Raw genomic sequence first — 25,710 nt, 5'->3', positions numbered from 1 at the left:
CTGTCTTAGGTGGCTCTTAGGAGCCATGTTGTTTCAATAACATCCCCAAGAGTGTTTGACACCCCTGATATAAAAGGTCTAGTGTTTCTTAGTTTCATTCTATACTTCTCATTGTAGTGATCATTTTCCTCAGTGGAGAAAATAAAATTGAAAAGTTTGATTAGATTTGCTTTTTATCTGCTATTTTTATCCTGTATTCCCCAAAGCATTAGTACTAATCTTTTTTTTAAATCTTACTCAAAGTTTTTTTTTTAATTCTTTGTTGTTCTTATCATTTATTGTATGCATCATCAAATTATGAGACCCAGATAGCTTGAGCTGCTGCTCCAACTTAAATATCCTTCATCTCAGTTTCATGGATTTGCACTAAGATATATCTTCTTGCCATATAATACTCCCCCACCACATCTGAATTTTTGCCATTGAATGAGGTTTACCTTTCTAGTGCTGTATTGCAGCCATAAGTCATATCCCAACAAATCCCAGTTTTCTGTCATTTCCAATTTCTGCATTAAGATATCTACTTTATTTTATTAGACATATGCTGCCCATTTGTGTATAGATAAGCTCTTCTTTCTACATGTTGCCTCCTGTAATTTCTAACTAGGCAACTTCATTGATCTACTTTTTGTGTTTTTCTTTGTTCCATTTTTTTCTGATTATGACTATTTTATAGTATCTGATTATAATGTGACTTTAAGTAAGCAATTTCTTTTTTCTCTACTTATATTCACACATGCCATTTGTAGTTCCTATTGATCAGATCCACAAATAGAATGGGAAGATATTTATTAAGGGCTTATTATATGCCAAACATTATAGAAAGAATTAGAGATATAATTAAAAAATGGATAATGTCTCTGCTATTAAAGGAGAATTTTCCAGTTAAAGGAAAAAATACCTACAGGAATATTCAGTAGATCAATAGATTGAAAGGTCTAGTGGTTTTTGAATAAGACATACCCAGGATTTACAAGTAATCTTTGAAAATTTAACATATATCCATTAAGGAACTATTATGTATGAACAGATAGATAGCAGATCCTGGAATTTGGAAGACTAATCTTCCTTAGTTCAAATCTGGCCTAAGGTATGTATAAGCCATATGACTCTGGACAAGTCACTTAGCCATGCTTGCCTCATTCTTCTTAATTAAATAATAAGGTGGAGAAAGAAATACCCCAAATGGGGTCATGAGAGATAAGAACCAATTAAAACTGAATCTGAACAAATATATGAATGAGCTTGTGAAGAATAGGACACAGCATGTGAGGAATAGTGCTGAGTTCTAAGTATATAAAAAGATAAATGTAATAGTCCATGTTCTCAAGGAGCTTTCATTCTACCAGTGATGCACAAAATAGTTAGAATACAAGGAAAATTAAGAAGGAAGAGAGTCCCTGTAGTGGGGGAATAAGGAAAGGCTTCCTAGAAGAGATACTCTTTGAGCATAGTTTTGAAGTAGTTCTGAGAGACAAGGGAATGCGTTTCAGACATGGTGCTGGTGATAATAGTAGCTGTGATTGATTTTCTAGCCTTTTTTTTCCCCTCATGACATTTGTACCAGTAATATTCACCTACAGTTGGCAGGTACTTCCCCTAATTTTGTTATGTAGGATAAATCCTGAAGAAATTAAATTTAAAATTCTTGTGTCTCAGTTTCTTCATTTCTACAAAGTAATAAACATCCTAAATCTCATGACATAGTATCGAAGCAGAAACTAAAATGGAAGAGCTTATCTGTTCATTCTAAATGCTGGATAGAAGCATATTTAAAAGGTCCTACCCTTCAGTTATGTGAAAACTTTATTTTTCTACAAATCAAACTTTGGACACAAGATTATTTTGCACTTACCTTGCAAATGTTATCAAGTTTTGATGCTGTCTTATTATCTCTTTCAGTTTATAGGAAGATCTTGATATGATGAGCTTCTATATTCTCACTAGATGTTACCTGGAAAAAATGGTAGCATAAATCTGTAAGCTTTCACTGACTAATTTGCATACATTTAGTAAATTTAGGTAGGATATAGCACTTCACTTTTTCTTCCATTTAGATTCATTGGGAAATCTGATTTAGGTATTTTTGTTGTCATTGTTGTTGAGTTTTTTAAATGGTTCAACTTCCTAAAATCAAAGACATTTGATTTGGAAAGTTTCCTTCTGAGTCAGTTGCCTAACATATTTCTTTTCTTCCCTCTTTTTCCACTAAACAAGTGAGTATGTGATTGGTTCATTTTCTTGTCTGGCAATGACCTCTTTGTTCCTAGAAAGGGAAAAATGAAATAAACAATACAAAACCAGATCTTGAAAACCTAAAGTGCATTTTCTGATTCAGTATGTAGATCAAACTTTGTTGAGTTCCAAGTATATTAAACTTCTGGGAAGCTTCTGTTTTTTTCCAAACTCTGGGCAAGCTAGCATTAGATATAAAAATGGGATATATTGCACTGCCTGTAAGCTTGTATCTATGTAGTTACATAATTTTTTTTTCTTTAAGCTCTAAATCAAAGATAATTCTGAAAGATAATGAAAAGATAAAATAGAATATTTGAGAGAGAATATCAGATTCCATGCTTATTGGCTGCAGATTTGTAGTGGTCAGGTTCAATCATGAATCTAAAGTTTGAAGTCATGAATTGCTTTCCCAATAGGAAAGGAAGAAATAAACTGATCCAATCCCATCCTGGGCAGATCCTTTCTGACCAATGTCTATAGCTATTCAAAGTTCAAAATGTAATCTGTAACCATGGGACTAGGGCAACAATAGCTTATGAACCAGTTAACTGATTTCAAAAATACTGTGCTTTAGCCATATGACTTAATTCACAAGTATTACACCATGGCAAAATTCAAGAAACATGAACCTTCAGGAGCCTATTTAAATTTAAGTTACACACACACGTGTGTGTATGTATGTTCACATGTATACATATATACACACATACATGTATGGGTGAGTGTATAAGTGGTCATAAAAGTGACCTTGGGTTTATTTTTTATAAGTGAATCAACTTTCAACGAATATTTGTTAAATTCTTAGTATATGCCAGTTACAGAGATAAGTATTGGTATACAAAGGTAAAAAGAGAATAATACCTGTCCTCAAGGAGATTACTTTCTGACAGAATATACACAATATAAATACAAACTAGTTGTGGAGAAGAACTAGGACTTTGGGAGATCAAGAACAACTTCATGGAGAAAGTATTGTTTGAACAGCATTTTGTAGGAAACATGGAATTTTAATAGATGGGATAAGGAAGGAATGTATTCTAGACATGGGGGATAGCCAGTTCAAAGATGTTAAGATAGGAGATACAGTGTGAGTAAAAACAGTAAGAAATTCAGTTGGACTGGATTATAATGTATGGAAAGAAAATTAATGTATGATAAAGTTACAAAAGTAGGTTATGGAGGAATTTAAAAGTCAATAGCCTTAAATGAGATTGAATTTTTTTCTCCTTTATCAATTTTCTAATATCAGCTAATTAATCAATCAGTTTCATCAACTAATTAGGGTGATAGAGATAAAAGAAAATAAGGGAGGGAAACAAAAAAACAATTCTACACCTTCAATTCTAATATTCTATGAATAATTACCTTGTTTCTATAACCCTTTTATGAGTTATTCAATACAATTCTCCAAGCATTTATGAAGCATGGAACAATAAATGAGTTAAGTACTGTCAGGAATTGAAGATATCAATACAAAAGTCCATAACCTCTGTCCTCAAAGACTATGTGTTTCAAGGAGAAAGGTAGGAAATTGCACACATAAAGAAATATAAAATATGTATCTATTAAATATAAATAATGGAGAAGAGAGAGTGTGGCCCAACTAAGGGATGTGATTATTTTAAGTATCATTAAGTACCATTTTTAATATTCCAATGGATCTATGATCTCATCAATATGAATACTCTGAATGAAGAAAATCAAAATCCATCTATGCATGCCCATCTTGCTCCACTTTTGTTCATATTTTTTCATAAATCCACTACAGGAAGACTTTCAATTTGCTCAAGATCTTCTCTTGTTTTTTTTCACCTTACATGCCTGGTGGAATACACAGTATGTCTATTGATTACTTAAGTCTGGCAATGGAAAAAAATGATCTTCTTCAATGAAAAAATCAAGAACAAGCTTCAACATATTGCAAAATAAGGATCACATGGAAGAAGGAGAAGACCAGGGAGGGAAAAAAAAACCTTCTCTTACATGGACTATTAAAATCAGTCTTGTAACTCATTTGTAGGAATCAATAGACTTACAGAAATATCTGTTAAATTAGCTGTTTTGCAATTGACTCTATCCCCCTTCTTTTTTCCACTGCCACTGTCAGTGCTAGAATACATATAGACAGGACAGATAGGACAGAAGAGGGGATAATCATAGTCACAGGCAGTGTTGCCTGCTTTATGATCATAGACAGCAGGCAGAAAAATTGCTGTGAAGAGATGCTTTAGTGCAGGCAGAGAAGCATTATCCAAATATAGATGGGAAAGCAAAACAGTTTAAAGAGAAAAACAAGGTACCCCTTCCTACTATGTAATCATAGAGGACACACAGAACAATTAGGGAGAGGGATGCTACTGGCTGTTCTATAAACACTTGTTCCCACTTCATTCCTAGACATAACACCAAGACACCATCCCTGACACAGACTGGATGTAATAAATATCCAGCTTAAAAATATTAAAAGTATGTCAATGTAGGCATTTCACAGTGTGATAGCTATGGGTTTGATAAATGTAGCCCTGAAGTATCTGTTATCCACAGGGATGGATCTGCAGCTGAAAGTTATCATCAGAGACCATATAGTCCTACCTTTTTTATTTTCTAGATGAGGAAACTTAGACCCAACCAATTTAAGTGACTAGCCCAAAGAGTCCTAGATAGTAAGAATCAGAGATAGTATTTGAATTCAGATCATTTGTCTTTAAAGCCAGTGTTCTTTACACTGCACAGTGCTGCTTCTCTTTCCCTAAAAAGGTTCTCTTGTGGGAGTTTTATATATCTTTCTGGAGCCTGATCTTTACTTCAGGACTGAAATTAATTTTTCTAGAAGGCTCTGTTGGTTTATGTTCATATGTGTCCAAAGGAAAGAACCCAGAAACCACACTGAACTGACCATGATTCCCAAGGGAGGAAAAAAGGAATAAATAATCTCATAATTCCTTCAGGAAGTGTATAACTTATGATGTTTTTTGAGCTTCCATTTTCCTCACTTTGAAAATATGTAATGGGAAAAAGAATATTTCCTCATATTCACTGCTTTCCCCATCCTAGTTATCTTATTTCTTTATAAGCTTTGGTCATCTTAATTATGGTTGAATTCTCTCAATCAGTAATAGAAAACAAATAATGAATGGGAATATAATCCTTTCATAAGATGGTAGAAAGTAGCAGCACTTTAATTGAGCAGTCTAATTATTATTTCTAGTTTCTTCCTAAACCCCAGCAAAGGTTTCCAAATCTAGTTTTCTAGGTATATCATCTCCATTGCATTATTGGCTATTCATGTTTTTTAATTATCTTGTCTAGCATCCCTTCTAAATTAGAAATTACCCTGTATTTATCTTAGATATACCTTTATCCTTTATTTACTTCCTTTTTGTATCTGGTAGAGTACAAATAGCAGGTACTTGGTAAACATTTATCAATTGATTATTTATTATATAACCAATGGAAAGAAAACAGAAGAAAGCTTGTGATAGCATTCTGGACTTGAAGTCAGTAAAGCCTGAATTTGAATCCTGCCTTAAACAACTATTAGCTATGTGACCTTATGCAAACAACTTAACAAGTAAGGGATGTGATTATTTTAAGTATTACTATTGCCTCAGTGTCCTTATCTAAAAACTTGAAAATCTCTGGGATACCTTTTCAGATATAAATCTATGATCTATGATTAAAGATCAAAGAATAAAGGTATCTATGTATTTTCTAAATCTTACCCCTGCTATCCATTTCTAAAACCAGAACCCTACTTCTCATCTTCCATCATTTGCTACTTGGATTACTAATTACAACCAGCTCCTAGTATATTTTTATATCTGTAATATCTTCCCTATTCAACCATTCTACATATAAATGCTAGCAAAAACTTTATTAAATGTGATTTTAATCATGAGGCAATCATTATGTAACATATATGTACATGAGCTATATAGATATATAGGTATAGATATATGCATATATATGTGTGTGTGTGTATATATATATATATATATATATATATATATATATATATATACACACATGTACATATGTATTTTTAAAAAAATTTATCACCAACATATCCCAAGACAATAGAGTGGTTATATAGTACATGAAATCCAAACTCCTATCTCACTAACTATTTTATATCCTCCCTCAACATAGGCCCCACACTATAGAATAAGCAAATATATTCGATATTAGCCTCACATTAATTGCTCTCTTCTTCTATATGGGTCATTTGCACTACTTAAGATGCTCTCCTTTCTTCCATGAAAAAGGCATTGTTTCTGTTTATCCAAAATTCTTTAGAGCTCTGTGGAATGCTTAACAATAGAGCTAAAAAGCAGGGATAAAATGTTAAAGGGAATTGACTTTTCAATCACTGGGCCATTTTGTACGTAGGGCAATCCCTACAGAACTTTATTGCTGCTTCTATTCCTTTGGGTTGAGAGGAGTTAATAAAAAAATTTTCATGCTGAGCATTTTGAAAATGCTTATTGACCTGCAAACCTGTAAATGGTGGAAAGTACTATTTGAGAACAGCCATTAATCTACAATTTAGGAATACAGAACCACTAGAAGATTATACTTGCCATAGCAGGATCCGTTAAAATGTATTTCCACTGACAATAAGTAAAAATAATGTGAAATTGTTCAAGGAGATTGGAGATTTATCAGATAGAGCTTTACAGAGAAGTAAGTTTTCACCATTCTCTTCATCTGTGTTTTCAAATACATTTTTCTTCATTCTCAGATTAGATTTTCAGCACTTCAAAATTCAGATTTATAAACTTCTAGTTTGGGGGAATTGTTATTGATCACTCAAGCCAGGAGCATATAAAACCTTTTAAAACAATGTATAACTTGTGTTTCAGAAAACATTAGCCCAATAAGCTTGGTAAACTTTAAATATCCACTTCTAAAAACTTATCCAGAATTTATATTTGCTCATAAAAGGAGCATTTCTTTGTTCCCTTAGGATATGACTATACTGAAGGAATATGTTAATTCAGGTTGACAATTGAAATCTTGGGTTCATTAATTTAGAGCCAGAAGGATCCCTTGATCTAATCTAACCCTTCATTTTAAAGATAAGGAGGCCAAAAATACAAAAACAGTAAATAATATGCACAAGACCATCTTTGTAATTAGTGACTGAAACAAAATTTGAACACTTATCCCCTCTAAAATCCGCATTCTCAATATACTATAAGGGCAAGTCACGTAACCCTGCTTGCCTCAGTTTCCTCATCTCTAAAATGAGCTGGAGAAGGAAATGTTAACTCACTCCAGTTGGATATGACTGAAAAATAATTATTTATTTTAACATTATTTAAGTACTTAGGCACTGTGCTAAACAGTAGATATACAAAAAAAAAGGCAAAATGTCTTTGATCTCAAAAAAAGCCTGCATTCTAGTGGAGGGGATATCATGTATATCTACTCCTCATACAATATCCACTTTCTATTGAAGGTTATATCATATTTGGAGAGAAAAGATAGCTCTTTAAAAATCATTCCTGTGCAATTCTGCTTGGAGTTAGATGGGTAGACCAAGTTATAATTTGAGGTTCTTTCTAACACTTCTGATCATAAGATCAAACATAGGTCTGAAGTATCAAAGGACTTCAGAGTAATATTCCAAAGCCCTGGTTTTACAAATGATAAAACTGAAGCTCCTTGTTATTGTTCCAAAAATTGAAAAATTGAGAATTTCTTAATAAGTTTTTATTATTTTGAAATAAAATTTGTATGCATCTTTACATAGATACCAATAAGTAGTTGAAATGCTTTACTGTTCCATGCACAAGTCTTACCCTTCCCACCTATACTTATGCTTAGTTTTTGTTATAATGCTGTGCCACTAGGACAAAGATTTTTAATCTAGGGTCTCTGAACTTATTTTTAATTGATACTTGTATTTCAAAATAATTGATTTCTTTTGTAATGTTATATTTTTTAATTTATCCATTTAAAGTCATTATTCTGAAAAGGAATCTACAGGCTTCACCAGACTCGCCCAAGGAATCAGTGACACAAAACAGTTTACCTAGATGTACTAAATACCTATATGTACCAGACACTATTCTAGGTGTAGGGAATACATAGAAAGACAAAAGATACTTCCTACACTCAATGAGGTCAAAATTTAATGAAGAAAGAATGCAAAAAGGAAGCTGAAAAGTGAGGTATACATGAAGAAGTCCAGAAGTGTGATTGAATGGAAAATGATGAGATATCTATCCTAAGTGCCCTCCTAATATAGAAGATCAGAGAGGATTTCTGTGCTATCATCCATTCTTCTCAATCAGAGGGAGGGAGGGATGCTGGAGTTTCAGGGTTCATATGGTTTTTGCAAGCTGATGAAATTCTGAAGTGCATGATGAAGTACAGGAGTGCCACTTTGTTGGAGATTATGGTAGGAAGTTCTTTGTCAAGATTTGTCCAACATACTTATTACATTCTTACATGGATAGATAGGAAAGTTAAGACATGACAATCCCTATTTAATTAGCTCAAAGTGGGAGGGAATTTAGAAATGTTACAGGACTACTACAAATATATAAGAAAATGCTAAAATGTGTAATACTTATATAATAGTTTTTAAAGGGAAATACCAATGTTGGCAAGAAACAAGAAAGCTTCTTAGAAGAGAGTTCCTATATTGATCCTTGAAGGATAGGTATAAATAGGACAGTGTATGTCTGAAATATAATATAGACTTGTTTTTTTAAAATAACTTTTTTTGACAGAACATATGCCTGGGTAATTTTTTATAACATTATCCCTTGCACTCACTTCTGTTCGACTTTTCCCTTCTTCCCTCCACGCCCTCCCCTAGATGGCAGGCAGTCTTATACATGTTAAATATGCATAACATAGACTTGTAAATTAGAATGGTATGTATAAAGGAAAGCAAAGAAATTTGCCTGACTACCTTGGATGATACATTAACAGGAGTGATAGGAAAACCAGGAAAAGTATTTTGAATTTGAAGACATAGAAAATGGCAAAATACTTTTACATTCCTAAGCAGCTTCACTAGATGGTAAAAGTAACAGAGCATATGCCAACGCATACTATCTCTCAGAGCCAATTAGAGAAACACTAGTAGTGGCAATTGAATTTTTCCTAAGCCATCTTGACACTATAGACTTTAACCCAGACATTACATTTTATATCTTTTATATATTCATTTTTATCTCTAAAACATTTGGAAATACTACATATGGTCAGGTTGATTGGTTATAGAAAAAATAGCCAAGCATTTTTCCCTGCTCCACTGTATGTATAGAAAAGACTTAGAAAAAACTTTAAAAACAAAATAACAAAAAACAAATTCTATCAGCAAAAAAAATTTTAAAAATAAATATAAATCATGAGAATTTTATAGAGATTTCCCTTTTTAAAATGTAGTGCCTAGATACTGTGTGTTAAATGTGTGCTAGATACTGAGAATACAAAAAAGATTTATGCTTTAGTGGTATAGACCAGTTTTTTTTTAATTCAAGATATAGATAATCAAATAAATGATACAGATATGAAGTACCACAGAAGTGCAGAGGAGGAATACATAGGATGGGTCTAAGTAACAGATATGGAGTCAGAAAAGACTTTTTGGAACCTGAACCAAACCTTGAAGAAAAAACATAACAGACAACAGAGAGGAGAAAGACATTTTAGAATGAAGGAAACTACATGAGCAAAAGAGAAAATGTACAAAACATAAATCTGTATATACTGAATAGCTTGGATAGAACAAAAGGATAAAGAAGTTGTGACTCAAAAAATTGATAAGATTCATAAGCTAGAGATTCTTGAAAGCCAAGACAATGAAGTTTTTTTTTTCTATGTGATGGAAAATCACTGAAAATCATAAAATAAAATTTAAGTGTAGAATAAATCTTAGAGACAATCTAGTTTAACCTCTTCTTTCAGATGAGGAAATTATATCCAGGAAGTCCAAAGAGGGAATAAGCAGCAAAACTAGGGTTTGAAATCATTTTATTCTGATTGAGTATTCTATTCACCCAAGTTATTCAAACAATGGGAAGTATTGAAAATTCTTAAATACAAATTTTATTGTCTTCATTTTATAGCCCCAAATTAGTTATCAAAGAGTCACACAATTAGAGATGGTTCACATCTCCAACCCAGAAGATCAGTAGAACTGACTAGATAAAAAAGAATTATAAACAAATTAACTCAGTGAACAAGCATACAGTAAATCTGAAGAAACAAATTACTTGAAGAATTCCATTTTTGATAAATGTTGCTGATAAACCTAGAAAGAAGTCTGATAGAAAGTAGGGCTAGATCAACATCTTATATAATATGCCACAATAAGTTCTAACTGGATATTCAACCTAAATCTTAAACAACATGAATTTTAAAAAAAGAATAGAAGAATATCAAAAGAGTTGCCTTTCATAGATATATAGCAAGGGAAAAAATTCTTAATCAAATAAGGGTTAGTATTGATCACAAATGTTAAAGTAGCAATTTATGTTTTATGAAATTGAAAACTGTTAGCATGAACAAAGTGCCATCTTTTTTTCTTAATCAACACCAGTCATTTTGATTCATTCCTACTTTACAGTAATATTTGTGGTCTGATAGGCCCTTTAATTTCTATTTTTTCTCATTATTTCTCTTGAGATGCTAGACTTGTGCTCCACCTAATTCTGTTCTTTATCTAGTTCTATAAAGCATTGTTTTGATTGTTTGGTACAGCACTAAATCTAGAATTAATATGATATTACTATTTTATTATATTGGCATAATCAAACCAAGAGCAATGAATAACCTTGCAAATATTGTTCACTATTTTCTTTAACTGTTTTGTAATTATATTTATATGTCTTGAATACAAATCGATGGATAAATTCTTAGTTACTTTATTTTACAGTTATTTTGGTTGGGCCTTCTTTTGTCTTTTCTTGTGAATTTTGTCATTCTATAGAAATGATGCTGATTTTTGTGGATATCTTTGTATCATGCTATTTTACTGAAACATTGATCCTTACTTAGTTTCTGTTCTAATTCTCTATTTTTTTTTGAATGTTGGTTTGTTTTGTTTTGTTTTGTTTTGTTTTGTTTTGTTTTTTGCTGATTCTTCTGTCTTCAGAAAATAAGGATTATTTTAGCTTCATTCCATCTTTCTTCTACCTTTAAATTTTTTTTTGGTCTTATTGCCATTATTGTCGTTTGTAGAAGTCAATCAAATAATAATGGAGAAAGGTAGAATTCCTTTTCTTATATTTGCTCCTAGAGTTACTGGTGAAAGTTTTTAGTGTTGGCCCATTGTAAATAAAGCTAACTTTTGTTTTAAGTATACCTTTTGTGATATTAAATAGACCTTCTCTACTTTTGTTTTCAAAGATCAGAGAACTGTGATATCATCTTTATATACAGAGAAGAAATAGCCAGGAGACAGGGAGGGAAGAGAGAAGAGAGAATGAGACAAAGAAACAAAGAGATAGTCAAGAGACTGCTATAAATGGATTCAGAGACAGAGAAAGAGATAAAAAACAGGAAGATAAATAAAGACAGGGACCAATAGAAAAAGAAACAAAGAGATACAGACAGGCAAAGAAATAAATAGATAGAAGGAGATGAAAAAGGGAACTAGAGAAAGGGGAAGAAAGAAAGGAGAAAGATGAGAAGAGAGAGACTGAAGATTTGACAGGCATTATTTAATGGAACAAAAAACTAATTAGAGATGCAAATGGAATTGAGAGATAAAAAAAGGAAGAGCAGAGGAGTAAGAGTATAATGAAATTGTGATATTAAGGTGAAAGTATGATTTTTGAGTTGCTGAATAATTTCAAAATAATGAAGAGGAAGACAAAGTTCTTATTGGATATTTTCAAAGCAGCGCATAAACACACACACACACACACACACATAAAATACTGTTATTGTTTTTGTAGCACTTTGTAGTTTACAAACATTTTTCACACTACAACCTTAGGAGAGACCTAGAGGACATAGAGGTAGGCCTATATCCCTTAATTTCTAATCACTTTGCATTCATTCCACCAAGGTAACACAATTTCCCTTCCTTAATACTTGCTTAGAACCTGATAGAGTTGCTGTTTCTCTTATCTGGCTGCTCATCTAGAATTCTGATCAGGGATAAAATTGTGTGTCTGCCCTCTCCATTATTTTGACTGGAACTCTTAGGGAAAATAAGAAGCAGCTCATACATAAACCCAACCAAAGACTATGTTAGAGGAGGTTCCTGATCAACACTGTGATGAAGTTATGATCTTGGGGATCCCTTTCAACTCTAAGGTCCAATAATTGTATTAAATCATTCCCATTTTATCCAAGGTAAAAATTGCAAGCATTACAAATGTGATCAAAATGCAATGTTCAAAAAGCTGACCCATTTTCTAACTCTAGCCTTCTCAATGTAATCTTGGTGTCCATTAGCTAATAGAAGTTTCATTTTTCATCCTATTATAAAACATAAACTTAAGCATGATATTTTCTGTTTTTCTTGATACTGGAAATATTTTCCCTTCAACACAGAACTAAACTCTAAGACAAATTTACATCTAAATTTCAGGTAGAAGATAAGTCCTTGAGAACAAGGACGAATCATTTCTTTCAAAACCTTGCATGTAACAGACACCTACTAGATATTTATTCATTTAATAGAATTGTTGAAGAAAATGAGCATAAGCATGATAATGTTATATTACATATAATGTAAATTACATTAATAATATATTAAATATATTTCTGTGGAATTTATATTGGGCTAATTTATCATGATTATGTTAGTAAAGGTGATGTCATCAGATTTCTGAATTGTAGGATTATTAAAAGGTTTTTGCTGCCCTTCTTAGCATTTTCTCTTTTGCTTACTTTTATTTCTTTATTTGTCCACAGATTATTTGAAGTGTAAGGGAAGAACCAATCAGAAATCCACTAAAAAATTCCAATAACAGATACAACAATTCCCAAGAGGCTTCTTCTTTGGAGAACATCAGACCCAAGAAAAGAATGGCATCTTTGCTTTTTTTATGACAATGATTGCAACACAACTAAAATTATCCACAAGAGCTTTCATTTTATCATTCAGTCCATTCTGACTCTTCTTGTGGACTCAGGGATAAATAGCATTAGATAATGGCTGGCATTTTATGAATTATAGAGCTGCTTGAAGAATAAAAAGGAAATGTTTTCTTATGAATAGTCATAGTCATCTGGTGCTATTTTGTACTTTTCTGATCTAAGATTTTGTATGTATATGATATTCTGTACAATGAAGTATTTCTGTGTTTAGAGAATTAATTAATTCTGTCCTATAAAGATAGATTTTAGTGTGTGTGCATGCGTGAGTGTGTGTGTGCGCGCATGTTTTAGAAGATAGGCTATGATATGAAGTTTGAAGAATAGCATTTAAAGTTCTCACATCAGATATTAAATTTTATAATTCACAATTAGTAGCTTCTATTTCTATAAGCAATCAAAATAATTTGTGAAGAGTTATAAGGGATAGTTTTGAGACTCATTGAGAAATGAGTTTAAAGTATTATGATTTATTCAAAAAGATGGAGACATGAAGCACTTGGACAATGAAAGAATACCTAAAAGAAAATGTGTGATTTTACCATTCATCTTTAGATTTTTTTAAATCATATAATAAAATTCCTCAAACATTAATTGATTTAACCTTCTAAGTTACCTCAAAATTAATTGAGTTCCCTTTCCAACAAAGTACAAGTTGCAGTGTAAGCATATGGCCTCAGACCTCTGTCAAGGATGATCCCAAAATCATAGATTTTGATCTAGAAGGAACCTTAAAATCCATTGAGTAAAACCCTTTCATTTTACAGGAAAGTGAGGCACAATGATGTTAAGAAGATTGCCCAGGATCATATAGCAAGTAAACATCATATATGCTATTTTCCTGACTCCAAATCCAGTACCCATTTCACTTAATATACATGCTTTCTTCTGATAAAGTGTAGAGTTTCCACTGATGGACAAATATAATGCTGGGTTGACCCCAAATGTCTTTCTGTCCACCAATTTTAGAGCTCAGAAATAAAACCTTTTTTCTCCCTTTGTTTAATTTGATATAATGGTTTGCAATATCAAAAGGTTTCAGATGTGGTGGGGCCTTTATTTTTGTGATGACTACAATTTTTTGAAATAGCTCAAGTACCACCTAATTTAAATTTTAATAAAATCTAGAAACCATAAAGCATCTTGGCTATTTAAGAGGAAAAGTAATTATGTATGTTATACATGTTAACCTTAGAAGTATGTTAAAAAATTTTTAGATAAAATATCCTATTAGTTATACTGACTTTGCAAAAAACTAATACATGCTTTACTTTTTCAATATTGATATTTATGTCTAGACAAAGAGATCATAATGACTAACAATCCATCAATAAGGCACAATGGATATAGTTCATTTCTCCATAATGGTCATGGATTTGTATTTCTCAATCTTTATCATTCTACCTATCACTCTTGTACCTCTGCTGTATTTACCATGTCACTTAAATAGGATTAGACAAGGTAGCCACAGTCTTGAAATAGAATAAATGTCATTGGTCTATTTAGGGTTTGCATATTTATTCTTGATCTCTTCACCAGCCTATTTGTATCATAATCTATCCCAATGAGTTCATTGACCTAAGAGTGAAACAATGGACTTACTCATCTTTCAAAGAATATATATGTATATTGCCTAAATACAATCAAGTATTAGAGAGGCGTAATTTGAACCCAAGTTATTTATCTCTGGAGTCAATGTTGACACTTTGTCATACTAATGCATGCAACAAATTAAACTAGATAATATATAAAAAAGCATTGTAAAAACTCCAACATTATATAAATTTAAAAGAGGTCTATATAGTCTGATATGGACATATTCTCAAGTTAAGTGGATATTTCTCAAAAAACTCCCAAGTTTCTGAGTAGTGCTTTCTGTATGTAAGCCAAAGATATTATAAAGTATAGTTTCAGTGATGTTTTTCTTTATTGCCATTTAATATGGAAACTTAACTATTAGAAATGTGTTGTTTACCATAAAATTTGGTATATGCTAGTCATATGGCTGTCAAACTAGTCTCTCTTAAAAGAAATGGTAAATTGATATGTGGAGGGAATATTTCTACTAAAAAAGATTAAAGAACTTATAGTTCAATACCCAACGGTGTTTGTTTTCAAATGAATGCATTGATTGGTTCATGTGTCTAAATATCATGTAATAGTTACTTCTCTGTGCCTAAATTTATTCATATGTTAGTAGGGTTGGGCACTGAATTCTCTGAACATGTCTTATAGCTTTAGTATTATATTCATTGATGTGTATTATGAATGTGTTACTAGTAATGAATGATATTCAAAAATACAAAAGATGGGAGGCGCTTGAATTATTTAATTTGTATAAAAATAAATTAACATTTTACTTTATTTGGTCGTTTCATGTTTACATTTTGTTAACTCATTAAACCTGTTTGGGTCTCTCAGTTTATTTAGCTGAAAAAGGAAGAAGTTCAATGAGATGTTCTATAAGATTCTACCAGCTCTAACTCTTTGATTCTTTGAACCTCCCATGGCCAGAAATGGTTCTGGAGAATAAAGAGTAGCATCAAAAGAATGTCATCTAAATAAAATTGTTGCTTTGACTGCATAAACCAGACAATACAGATGTAGGGCACAATCTAATTTTTTGGAGTCATGATACTGAAATACAAGTTAGAAAACAAAATACATTTATCATTAAAATACTAAAAATTTGGACTGGTCAAGCATAAATCTTACTTTTATTTATTATAGAACTTTTTAGTAAGATTCCCATTTGAAGTGAAATTGACAGCACTACTGATTTACTCACAACAGAAACCTAGAATATGTTATGGAAGGCACTTTAGAACTAATTAAGCCCAATTTTCTTACTTTATAGATAAGAAAATAGACAACCAAAGAGTCTTACATGTAAATACATACATATATTTATATATAGGAAATATGTAAAGGTTAAAATCTATATAACAAATCTGCATATGTGTGCATTTATGTACATATTTCTATATGTGTGTATGTATATACATGTGTGTGCACACATATCCAACAGCTAACACATTGTGTTTCATTATGGTGAAACTGAAATGAAATCAGACAAAGTAAGTTTTAGGTGGTTAAAAAAAAGCCAACCATTTTTTATCTCCATTTTCCTACTTACTTCTCCTGAGCTTTGAAGGCTTCTTAAACTGACATTTTGTTTTTTAATATGTTTACACCTTCATTATCATCCAAAAATGAAGCTACTTCTCCATGAAATAAACAAGACTAGAAAATTGAATATTTTCTCAAAACATTTAACATTTAGCTAGTGCCCATATGGCCCAAACTCATTTTCTTATGATGTTCATTGAGTTTTTTTTGTTTGTTTGTTTTTTGGTGTATTTCTTTTCTGGAATGAATTTTTATAATAGACTATAGCAGATGTTTTGGATCCATAATAATAAATCAAGAAAATAAACTGATTAAAACATTCAATTGACTATTTTTCTTATAAATGTTACAAAGTCTATGAATAATTTTAAAGCTCACTGCAGTTTATATCCACATCTTATTTTCCTTTTTGAATGGAACCTTGCTGTGCTTGTATTGGTCAATATTTTCTTTGAGGCAAATTTGTAGATAGGGTATTCTTTTGGATTCATTTCCTTCTTTTCTTAAAGAGAATTACTGATTGCTTTGAGGCCACCCGCACACTTTAGAATTTCAAAGGATTAAAATTTTACTTAGCAATAATCCTTTTTTAATTCTATCACTTATTTTTTCCCTAGATATACTTTTCAAATATTTCACAAACAATAACTGCTTCTCGGATATTAGAAGAAGCAGTGAGTTAATTGGCAGGTTATAATAATTATTGGATTAATAGCTGAAAACATACATTATCATGGGAGATTCTTCTCAGATGAAAATGAGAATGAATTTTAAATTAGTCTTCATGGTTCATTTATTAGAGTTGGAAGGGACTTTGTAAGTCATCTAATTATACCTTTGCCTAGAGCGTGAATACCTTCTTCAATATCATTGACAAGTGATTGAAGAGACTCAATGATTTCCAATGACAATGAGCTAATGACTTATCAAGATGGCATATTTTCATTTTTGTACAGCTTTAAGTATTAAATTCTTTCTTATATTGATCAGAACTTTGCAAATCTATCTAGTCATACTTATAAATTTGGGCTTCTATGACTAATTGGAGTATATATAAGAATAAATATATTTATTAAAAAACATATTCCCTCATCTATGCAATAAACCTACATGTTCTCAAAGATGTATAGCATGTTTTTCTACATTTTCTTTTCCATGAGATAAAACTAATTCTTGTATATCATGAGAGGCAGCATGATAGGGTATAGTAAACTAATGTCAGGCCTACAATTAATAAAGAAGGGAGGGAGGAAAGAAGGGAGGAAGAAAAAAAGGAATGAAGGAAGAAAAAAAGAAGGAAGGAAGGGAAGGAAGGAGGAAGGAAAGGAGAAAAGAAGACTGTTTTTGAAATCAAAACTTCATCTCCATATTCTTCATATTATTTTGAGTATTCATTCTAACATGAAGTGTCCCAACACATCCAAATCTTCTTATTCAGTGGGGATATTTTATATGTATACTTATAAATTCTCTATAGGAGTTTCTAATGTGATTGGGCCTCTATTAACATTGTTTGGATACTTGAGTAGTACTGAACTGTCCTTCAATTATCCTGCACTCTTTTGTAAACCATTGGTTCATATGCTGCTATTTCTCTGAGTTTTTTTCTTTAAAAAAAAAAAAAAAAACTCATCAAATCCCCTCACCTATCTCAATTCCTCCACTTGGTAGTAATTTTATGTTAATTCATGTTAATAAAGGAACATTTTTCTTTTCCTTGTCTTCAATCACTATGTCTGTTGAGAAGTTGGAAAATTGTTGGCTGCCAGTCTGTACCTTCTGAAGAATTGCTTCCCTGCATTACATCTATAGGAGCCATCCTGGAGACAACCTTATTGGTCTGGAAACTGCTATTCCCGTGGTTTTTACCTTCCAGTCAGTGACAGTTGGTCTTGGTTGACATTGTTGGTGTAGAGTTAATGAGCTCCTTTTCCACAAGAATTGCTCCCCTCAGAGATAACTGTGGGAGATAAACTGGAAGCAGATGGACAGTCCACTTGGACTAATAGTACTGCTGTGCTGTCTTTACCAGAATTTGAAGGCAAGTGGTAGCTGTTGTCATTTGATGTACCTAGAATATGCTGTCTCCTATATTCTCTTTCTTGAAATCCATTGCATCCAAATGTCTTACTGCTTTAGATAGCTTTTATTACATACCCATAGATATCAGCTGCTTGTGGTAGTGGTGGGGTGGTAAGTCCCATCTCTATAAAGGTTATCCCATTTTAAGGGTTAATTTGTGAGCACAACTAATGGTTTGGGGAATATTGCTGTTTGTGGGCTCATCATGTTCATGTCCATTTCCATTTAATTCCCTCTTGGCTGCTCAGAGTCATTCAGCAAGAGGATAGAAAAGTCTGTTATCTGTGGCCCCAGGTTTTATGGGATCATATGGGGCAAAAATTTGGGGTATGTACCACCTTCCTGCTTTTTTAAGGAGAAAAAATAAATAACTAAAACTTCCCAGGTTCTCAAAAAATGTTTTAGACAGGAGATATCTCATTGACTAAATGACAAAGGAGGTATCTCATTAGCTAAATTGTTTAGCCATTTACAGGAGCATAGCCTTGGACTCTTACCTGTAGTGACAGGAAAGAGTTGTGCTATATTTAAATGCTAAGCTACATAAGGGAAAGTGGGAGAGAAAAGTGAAAAACACTTCTTGTGAAGAAGATTCCTAATATTAATTATTATTATAATTTCATATAAATGTGTGCATATACCTATATCTATATCCATCTACCCATCTTTCTATCTGTCCATCTATGTGTATTTTATAGCAAGCAATGTAAGTATATTTGCATTTCTGAAGGAGGGATGACACTTACAGAATCAAAAATTCTCTTATGCATTAGAAGAAAGGTCATAACAACCACAAACCAGATATCATGAAAGGGATTGTAGCAATCAGAGCTTAGGGAGCCCTATAATATTGATCCTCTGTTTTCTCAGTAAACCTTTCATACAATAATGCTTTGTCATTTTTTCAATTACTCATCAGTAATATTTTTCTATTTAATCATATCTACTATTAACGTTTACAATGTCTTTTAAGTGACCTGAAAGTTCAATTATTTGGAGGCTGTAGTATTCTATGATGTTTTCACCCCCAAAAAATATTGATACTATAAAGATGATTTTTTTTCTAAGGAAGAAGTTTGGGGATCATGATTTCCTAGCTACATTCAACCCTCTCCCCTCCTCCAATGCAGAGGCAGTTAGTAAAGTGAAGAGAATGTTGGGCCTGTAGTCGGGAATATAGGCTGTAAGACCCTGGACAAGTCATTTCATCTCTGTTTACTTCAGTTTCCCTATCTGTAAAATGGGGATCATAACTCATCCTAGAGTTTTGTGAAACTCATATTACATTCCTCAGGTAATATTAATAAATAGGAAATCATCAAAATCATCTTTATCATTATTCTGTTCATTAAATCACATATGTGTATGAGAGATATCTTTTTGGCAGTAACCTTTAAAATGATAATTTGTACAGTGAAATAATTTGCTTTTTTATAATTAACAAAAATAAATAGAATAGAATTTTATATCCTCCAAATTAGATAAATTTAGGTCAATTATGTGTCAATGAAAACATGTTGCAAATTTGAATAACAAGTTAGAAAGATAGTATGTGTAGATAATTTTAATTTTTATAAAAATGGGAAATTAAGCAAACAGATTACTACTTGTTAGTATTGTCTTGATCATATTTTATGATAATACTGAATAAAGTTTGATTTTTTTTATTTTTCATTGAACCCTTTTTCTGTTACTTCACAGGAATCTTACCTTCCACCAATTGAATACATCTTTGTGAACAACAGAAAATAATTGAGCCAAAATATCTGATAAGGAACCCTTATCTAAAAATATATTTAATATTTTATCTTTGTAATCCCTTATCTCTGAATGGAAGAGTAGTTATGATTTACTCTCTGTTTCCTGGGAGATTCATTGTTTTGTTTTTCTGAATTCTACTTCCTTCAATACTTTATACAGTTCCATTGTTGTAAGTCATGAGTTGATTTGCTTATTTTATTTTGCAACAGTTCACGTGCATCTTTATAAACTTCTTTAAAGTAAAAGATCTTTATGTTTTCTTATTGCATAACAATATCTTATTAAATTTCTGTGGGATAGTTGTTTTTCCCCCATTTCTCAATTGGCAGGTTCTTTCCTTATTTCCAAATATTTGTTACCACAAAGGATTTTACCATGAATTTTTGCTCTATAATATTTGATATTTGGTTCCATCTTTTACTTGAGACATTGATTATTGATCTTTTTCTTTTTGTGAGAGATGTTTTCTTTGGACCCCCACTCTATTTCAATCAGTATTCATCAATTTAATAGAATCACACCAAAATTTTATAAGTAAGGTTCCATAATTATAAGCTGCAGATTTTAAGTTCACTTGCTTCACTATAAAAAGTTAACTAGAGGCCTTCCACCCTCATTTTTCCTTATTTTGGTGACTGCACTCAGCATGGCAAAGATAAAAATTACATGGAAAATCCCTCAAAATATATTTTTATTTCCAAGCCAATCACTTATCCAATAGGAACAGAGACTATCTAACTTTATGACCATTTAGCTCACTGGTTGTTATAGCTTGTACCATTTGCTGTTGTCCAAACTAAGGAGAAGCTTGTTCATCTTCTATGGAAATATTCCTTACTTAGCCCAACTTGTGTCTCTGCTGAGATATTATTTTGCTTATTTTAGCTTATGCATCACATGTCAATCAATGGAATTATTCTTTGGTATAATTTGGTATAATTGTTCTGGAATGACTGCCCTATCTAGCCCTATAAAAATCAACCCCTGGAAGGAGGAGGCATCTCAGATCAAGAGGAAGAACTGAAATCCATTTCATTAGAGGAGACCCTAATTTTACTTGCTCCACCATCTTGGCTCCATCCCTGAAACTTAGATCCATCTTTTCTTAGTTTTCTTTGCACAATAACTATGAATCATTTGATTCTTTTGGCCCTTTAATAAAGTGCCATTGGCTCATATCGGTCTCAATTTCTTTTATTTTAGGTGGGATGATTTTAATCCTCACACTTTCAATGGTCTAGAAGTGTCTTGGTGTATTCCAATCCAGAGCATGAAGCAATAGATTAATGTGTCATGCTAGTCTTACAATAAAATTGATGAAGTTTGCTCCATAACTACTTTCTCATTTTACCTATAGGCTCCATAATTACATTTTAACAGTCAATATTCCTTAATGAATATTAGAAAGTAAAATGTTGCTTTCCCTTTAAAGTAACAGTAATTTCCACATCTAAAAGCATAAATACTAGATCAATTGACAAACTTACTAGGAAAATTAAACTATCAAGTTACAATTCTCCATAATACAAACTACATAGCTTTTTTAAAATATAGATACTAAATTTCTAAAAGAATCAAATGATTTATAGTTATTGTGCAAAGAAAACTAAGAAAAGATGGACCTAAGTTTCAGGGATGGAGCCAAGATGGTGGAGTGAAATCAGGAAGTAGCTCAAACTCTTCCAGTTTCCCTTGAAAACCACATGAAACCAAGCCTCTGAACAGAGTCTAACAAAATAAAACCTCTCTCTGTCTCAAGATAGACTGAAAAAAAATTCAAAAAAAGTTAGTCTAACTGGGGTGAAAAGTGTGCAGCTCAGACAGATTATGGATAAGCCAGTGAAAAGGTCTTAATCACAGCATATCAGCAACTAAGTCCTCAGTCCTGGCTCAGTAGAGGAGCAGATCAATGCGTCAGCCTCCAGTCCTAGCTCAGAAACAAAGCTGAGAAGTCTCTACCTGGGAAACCAGGCTGTTTCCTGAACAGAGCAGGCAAAGCTACTCCCTGAAAATACAAGGGGCCCTGTGCTCAAAGCTAAGGCTTAGAGCTGCACAGGAAGTTTGGGGCAGTGCTCCTTTACCCAGGAGCAGAGCTCCACCTTAAAAGTAAAAAAAAGAGAAAATACCAAAACAAAAGGAAAGAAAATGAGCAATAAACATAAAAGAACCTTGACCTATGGTCAAGAGAAGCTACTATGGTGACAGAGAAGACCAAAACACAAACTAAGAAAAGGACAGAATGCCCATGTAAGAAATCTCAAAGAGTGATATGAAGTGGTCCCAAGCCCAAAGAAACTTCTTGGAAATGCTCATAAAAGACTTCAAAAGGCAATAAGAGAGGTAGAAGAAAAAATAAGAAAAGAAATGAGACATATGCATGAGAGAGCCAACAGTTTGGAAAAGGAAGGAAAAAAATTATATGAATAAAACAGCTAATTAAGCAGAATAAAATGAAAAAGAGATGCAAAAAAAAAAAAAATAACCTTAAAAACTAGAACAGGGCAAATGGAAGCTAATGATTATAAAACAGAATGAATCAGTCAAACAAACTAAAAAGTAGAAGAAAAGGTGAAATACCTCCTTGGAAGAATAGCTGACCTGGAAAATAGATCTTAAAGAGACAATTTAAAAATTATTGGCCTACTTGAAGGCCACGATAAAAAAAAAAAAAAAAAAGAACCTGGATAGCATTCTTTAAGAGATCATTAAGGAAAACTTTCCCAATATTTTAGGGATAGCAAGGGAATTCCCATTGAACACTTTTGGAAAGAGATTTCACACGGAAAACCCCAAGGAACATTGCGGCAAAACTCCAAAACTAAGGGGCAGCTAGGTGGTCCAATGGTTAGAGCACCAGCCTTGAAGTCAGGAGGATCTGAGTTCAAATTTGGCCTCAGACATTTAACACTTCCTAGCTCTGTAACCGAAGGCAAGTCACTTAACCCCAATTGCCTCAGCAAAAACAACAACAACAACAACAACAACAACAAAACTCCAAAACTATAATCTCAAGGAAAAGATACTGCAAGCTGCCAGACAAAAACAATTCAAATATCAAGGAGCAGTCAGGATTACCCAGGATTTGGCAGCTTCTACAATAAAGAATCAGAGGGCATAAAATGCCATATTCCAGAAGGCAAAGAACCTGGGGTTACTGTGATGTTCTCTTCTTTTCTAAAATATGATCATTCTCTGGGAGCAGGTTTCTTGGGGAGTGTTGTAATCTTTACAAATTGTTAAGTCATTAGAGTTGATAGAGACAATAATTATCTAATTTAGTATGATTGATCTGATCTTACAAGGAGATATTATGGGCCAGAAGAAACAAGGTTCTAAGTAGAATTAATTGATACAATGCTTGTGTTCACACCTTTTGAGAGCTCATATGAGCAAGAAGTATTTAAGTACTCATTGGAGCTCACAAGTATGGGAGAGTCACAAAGTAAACTTTGTAACTTTGTGAATTCACATCTCCCTTGAAGCTCCTAGGGCCAGAGAGTACTCTGGGATAAAACCCATAATCCCATTCTCTCAAAAGAAATCATATATAAGCCCAGTCAAAGGAATTCAGCAGAATTAGATTGGAGAGAAGCACGCTGGTGCAGACACAGAGCACTCTGGAAGATTGAGAGCCAGAAGCCCTTTCTCGGAGGCAAGACAGATTCAACTTGGTGCTGGCTGGAGGCTGAAGAAAGCAGAGGCAGAAGCAAAGGACAAAGCTACAAGAGTTCTTAGAACCAAGCAGAGAGATAGGCCTCAACTAACTGGGCTATTTTGGAAGGAGAAAATAAACGTTTGCATTTTTACCAGCTGTCTGCATTTTGGGTGATTATTACTCTTAACTGAAAGTAAGTCTGCCTCCAGAAAACCTCTCCCAGAGAGAACCTTATTATTTTAAAGAAAAAGAACACCAATAGGGGAGGTTTCTGGAGGCAGCCTTAGTTTCGGTTTTATGTAATAATCACCTCAAAGACAGCCAGGAGTTAAAATCCAATCTTTTATTGTCTCTTCCAAAATAGCCCAGTAAGCTTTCCTTGATTCCGAGAACTCTTGCAGCTTGTCTTCCAGCTTCAGCTTCCAGCTCTCTCTGAATCTTGGTTCTCCCCTCAACTGACCCCAGGAGATCCTTTTATGCTCTTTTAGAGGTGTAAATTCAAAGGTTGACTCCTCCTCCAAGAGTAGGATTATGGGAGTTGTAAACTCGGATATCTCCCAACTTGTGAACTCCAATGTGTGAGCCAATATGTAAACTCTCTTAAATGTGTGAGTTCTAATGTGTGAATTCTCCCAAAGGTATGAACTCCAAAGGTGTAAACCCAAACACATAAGCACTGTTTCTGTCAATTCCATTTTCTGTCAATTGCATTAACACAAGGATTCTAACAGGTTACAAGCAAGAATTAACTACCCAGTGAGATTCAGCAGATCTGAAGGGATGGAGAGTAGGAGATGGAGCTTCAATGAAGTAAGAAACTTTTAATCATTTCTATTGAAAAAAAAAAAAAAAAACAGAACTAAACAGAAAGTTTAACCTACAAATACAGGACTCAAGAAAACCATCAAAAGAAAAACAGAATAAACATATATATATATATATATATATATATATATACTGTTTACATTCATAGATGGGAAAACAATATCTGTAACTCTTCCGGGGCATTACAGGGACTGAGGTGTGGTTGTAAATGGACTCTGATGTGATGACATAAGGGGTGGGAAAAGGTCTGTACTGGAAAAAGAGGAAAGGGAAGGTATAATGGGGCAATTAGTTCACACCAAAAGGCTCAAAAGACCTCTTACAATCGAGGGGGAAAAGGGAAGGGGATAAATACTGTCTGAAGCTTGATCTTATCAGTTTTGGCTCTAACAGGAAATAAACTAATCATTCAGTTGGCTATAGAAATTTATCTAATCCTATAAAGAAGTCTGAGGAGAAAGAGGAAAAGAAAAGGGAGGGACAGGAGAGAAGGGAAGGCAGAAACATTAGGGAAAAGATAAGAGAAGATGGGTAGAGTGGATTAAAAACCACACATACTAAAGACAGTGTGAAGAGAACAAAAAATTGTATTTACAGGAAAAAAATAAGATAGAGAAAATATAGGATTGGTAATCATAACTGTGAAGGTGAATGGAATGAACTCTCCTATAAAACAGAAGAAAATAGCAGAATGGATTAAAAAACAGAATCTTACAATATGTTGTTTAAAAGAAACACATTTGATATAGAGAGACACATACAGAGTAAAGGTAAAAGGCTGGAAGAGAAGTTTTTATGCTTCATCTGAAGTAAAAAAAAAAAAAAAAAAAAGCATGGGTAGCAATTCTGATCTCAGATAAAGCAAAAGTTAAAAGAGGTTACATCTTGATAAAGGATACAATGAAGTAGTAATGATACTGTTGAGGTTGAGAAAAGGGAGACCTCAAACG

The 25,710-nt window shown here is 32.8% G+C and overlaps 1 long non-coding RNA gene across 1 annotated transcript in view; it reads left to right on the top strand.

Moving 5' to 3' along the window:
• LOC127561884 (uncharacterized) overlaps window positions 1-13,442 on the top strand; it is a 45,400-nt gene extending 31,958 nt beyond the window's left edge. Inside the window, exon 3 of the long non-coding RNA XR_007953560.1 lies at window positions 13,126-13,442. This is a non-coding gene — a long non-coding RNA (uncharacterized LOC127561884). The remainder of the gene's footprint in view (window positions 1-13,125) is intronic.
• The last annotated feature ends 12,268 nt before the right edge of the window (window positions 13,443-25,710 follow it).

The sequence above is a fragment of the Antechinus flavipes genome, chromosome 4 (genome assembly GCF_016432865.1).
Source record: "Antechinus flavipes isolate AdamAnt ecotype Samford, QLD, Australia chromosome 4, AdamAnt_v2, whole genome shotgun sequence".
Taxonomy (NCBI): Eukaryota; Metazoa; Chordata; class Mammalia; order Dasyuromorphia; family Dasyuridae; genus Antechinus; species Antechinus flavipes.
Note: the sequence above shows the minus strand (reverse complement) of the source record. Positions and strands in the feature narration are given on the sequence as shown.